The 3,877-nt window shown below is 44.3% G+C and overlaps 1 long non-coding RNA gene across 2 annotated transcripts; it reads left to right on the plus strand.

Annotated features, from left to right (window-relative positions):
* The first annotated feature begins 833 nt into the window (after positions 1–833).
* LOC127530055 (uncharacterized) lies at positions 834–3,078 on the plus strand. Of its 2 annotated transcripts, none has more exons than XR_007936590.1 (3): positions 834–1,127; positions 2,300–2,367; positions 2,742–3,078. It is a non-coding gene; the product is annotated as an uncharacterized LOC127530055 (long non-coding RNA). The 2 variants fall into 2 exon arrangements; XR_007936589.1 differs by having other exon boundaries at positions 834–1,092; positions 2,265–2,367.
* The last annotated feature ends 799 nt before the right edge of the window (positions 3,079–3,877 follow it).

Genomic DNA, 3,877 nt, shown 5'->3' on the forward strand with positions numbered 1-3,877 from the left:
CCTGCAGCCAGCTGGAGGCTAACCAGGCTGATAACCCCAAACAGCCACAGCACAGGGCCCAATGATTTTTACATCAAGCAGTCTGATGTACTGCTCCTCCATCTACCAATCCCTTCGTGATATTGATCCATTCTTAAATGAGCCTTCCCTGCTTTGTACCATGAGCAATAATTAAAAAAGCAGCACATTGATTTTAACTAATATTATGAGGGATCTGGATGTGCACATGCTTACAAAACAGCCCCGACTTTACCCATCATTCATAGCAAAACAAAGGATCTTGATTAAAGTTTAGACATAGGAAAAGAGAAATGTGTTTGCAATCGAACCTGTCAAAACTAGTATCTATTTTGCTTATATTTTAAATCCAGGCTGCTGCAGCTTGGAAGTCAATGATATAATTTCTATTAAAACAAGCCAAACAAGTCAATAGGCTCTAAGTGAACTATTACATGTTTTGCATGGCAATTATCTTGCAATAATCACATCGATATTATTTTCTGTCTGTGCATGGATGACCGGCACTGCATTACAAATCTTTTGTATCGCGGCTTTGTTCATTTGTATCAGAATGGCCGCGTCCTTTTTATTTTTCTCGTTATCAACATTGACCCAGAAATACCAGCAGGTTGCAACCCTAATGCACAAAATGCTGCGTCCATATTGAAACCTGTATAATTCACGCCAGTGTTTTTGAAGTCTGTGCTCATGCCAAGACTAGGTGGGCTGCCAATCTATATAAGGGCATAGTTTAAAGTCACATCTTTGCGATGTGGGAGAACGTATGGAATATCTGTGAGGGATGGAGGGGACAAAAAAAAAAAAAAACATCTGGAGAACATGAAAACTCTGTAGATACAGTGACCAAGGAATAGTCGAGCAAAGACTCTAAGGCAGCAATGTCTGCCATCAACGTAAATAAATCATACAAGCTGTGGCCGAGTGCGGTAATGAAACCTCGGGACTGTAGCAAGAAATTTTGAGGTCGTCCCTTTCATTTGTCCGAGGACAAAAAATGAAAACAGAACTGAAAATAACGCTCGTTAGTGCGCATCCATTGTGCAGGAATTCAAAAAGAGGACTGAGGGAAAGGTTCCATGTAGTTTCAGTGGAGCTCCATCTCGTGGGTTGCTCAGACCAAAAGTGACCCCTTCTTCTGGGACACCTGGGACTTTATGGTTACATAAGTGGAAGGTGCGGGGCTAAATAACTTCTCCAGATGGCTTCTCACCACTGTGGGAAAAGATGAAGATGACAGTGTCATATCTGAACATAGACCCTAAGGCAGCAATGTCTGCCACCAACGTAAATAAATCATACACGCTGTGGCCGGGTGCGGTAATGACAGCTCAGCACTACAGCTAGAAATTTAGGGGTCGTCCCTTTCATTTGTCCAAGGACTCAAAAAGAAAACAGAACTGAAAATAACGCTCGTTAGTGCGCATCCATCGTGCAGGAATTCAAAAAGAGGATTGAGGGAAAGGTTCCATGTAGTTTCAGAGGAGCTCCATATTGCGGGTTGCTCAGGCCAAAAGTGACGCCTTCTTCTGGGACACCTGGGACTTTATGATTACAAGAGTGGAAGGGGCAGGGCTAAATAACTTCTCCAGATGGCTTCTCACCACTGTGGGAACAGAAGAAGATGACAGTGTCATTTCTAAACATAGACCCAAAGGCAACAATGTCTGCCACCAACGTAAATAAATCATACACTCTGTGGCAGGGGGCGGTAATGACATCTGTGGACTGTAGCGAGAGATTTTGGGGTCGTCCCTTTTATTTGTCCGAGGACACAAAATGAAAACAGAACTAAAAATAACACTCGTTAGTGTGCATCCATCTGCAGGAATTCAAAAAGAGGATTGAGGGAAAGGTTCCATGTAGTTTCAGAGTTGCTCCAACTCGCAGGTTGCACAAGCGCCAAAGGTGACCCCTCCTTTTGGGATGCCCAGGACTTTTTGGTGACAGGAGTGGAAGTCACGGGGCTAAATGATTTCTCCAGATGGATTCTTACCACTGTAGGAAAAGAAGAAGATGGCAGTGTCATATCTGAACATAGAGCCTAAGGCAACAATGTCTGCCACCAACGTAAATAAATCATACACTCTGTGGCAGGGGGCGGTAATGACAGCTCGGGACTGTTGCGAGAGATTCTGGGGTCGTCCCTTTCATTTGTACACAAAATAAATGAAAACAGAACTTAAAATAGCACTTGTTGGCTAACATCCGTCTTGCGGGAATTCAAAAAGAGGACTGAGGGAAAGGTTCCGTGTAGTTTCAGCGGAGCTCCATCTCGCAGGTTGCTCACGCGCCAAAAGTGACCCCTTCTTCTGGGACACCCGGGACTTTATGGTGACAAGAGTGGAAGTCACGATGCTAAATGCCTTCACCAGATGGCTTCTCACCACTATGGGAAGAGAAGGAGATGAGAGTGTTATAAAGTAACAATGTCAGCCATCAGTGTAAATAAATCATACACACTGTGGCCGGGTGCAGTAATGACAGCTCGGGACTGTAGCGAGAGATTTTGGGGTCGTCTCTTTCATTTGGACACAAAATAAATGAAAACAGAACTGAAAATAGCACTTGTTGGCTCACATCCGTCTTGCGGAAATTCAAAAAGAGGACTGAGGGAAAGGTTCCATGTAGTTTCAGTGGAGCTCCGTATTACAGGTTGCTCATGCCAAAAGTGAAGCCTCCTTCCGAGACGCCCAGGACTTTTATGGCGACAGGAGTGGAAGGGGCGGGGGCTAAATAACTTCTCCAGATGGCTTCTCACCACTGTGGGAAAAGAAGAAGATGACAGTGTCATATCTGAACATAGACCCTAAGGCAACAATGTCCGCCACCAGCGTAAATAAATCATAGACGCTGTGGCCGGGTGTGGCAATGACAGCTCGGGACTGTAGCAAGAAATTTTGGGGTCATCCCTTTCATTTGTTCGAGGACATAAAATAAATGAAAACAGAACTCAAAACAGCGCTCGTTGGTGTGCGCCCGCCTTGCAGGAATTCAAAAGGAGGATTTAGGGAAAAGTTCTGTGTAGTTTCAGAGGAGCTCCGTCTTGCGGGTTGCTCAGGCGCCTTGTGGGACACCCGGAACTTTTTGGCAGTGGCACCAAAAGGGGCAGGGCTAAATGACATCACCAGGCAGCTTCTCACCACTGTGTGAAGAGAAGGAGATGGCGGTGTTAGCAGCAGCACCCCCTCATGTCTCAAAGGGTTATTACATACCTCTACTACATGCACGCGTGACAACACATTTAATTTGAAACTGGCTTAACACTTTCAAGGCATAAAAAAATAAACAACTGAAGGCTAACCGCCAAGAAAAATGACTTAGAATGTATTACAATAGTTTTACCCACTAGGTGGCAGTAAAGACAACTCATTTCCATTACAACATGGCGTCAAATTCCGGCAGCCACTCTTGTCAAAAGAAATCCTCTGCCGGAGATGTGTTGTGTATTGTCGATGACTCGGGTTCTGCACTGTCACTTGAGGATTTTGAGCTGTCGAAGTAAAGTGACACCGAAGAGTGCTGCTGAAAAGCCATTTTGTTAGTTTTATGTTTTTCACAACCTGGAGAATATAAAGGAGTTTGACGAAACAAAAATAAATGAAGCCTCCAAAGAGTTCATCTAATTCAGGAGGAGTGGAGGGCCAGACGTTATTCCAAGAGGATTACTGTATGTGTGAGACAAGTATCAGCGTTCAATGGCGTGAGAGTAAATCAGAGAGCCTACACACACACACACTCAGCCAAATCTGGAAGGACACATTAAGCCGATGTCACATTACACAACTTCCTAAGTCTGACAAAAAACTTGGATGTTGTAATACTGACCATCAATCTCTCTTGACTAAATGGTGCCAAC

This window comes from Erpetoichthys calabaricus, chromosome 13 (assembly GCF_900747795.2).
Source record: "Erpetoichthys calabaricus chromosome 13, fErpCal1.3, whole genome shotgun sequence".
NCBI classification, from domain to species: Eukaryota; Metazoa; Chordata; class Cladistia; order Polypteriformes; family Polypteridae; genus Erpetoichthys; species Erpetoichthys calabaricus.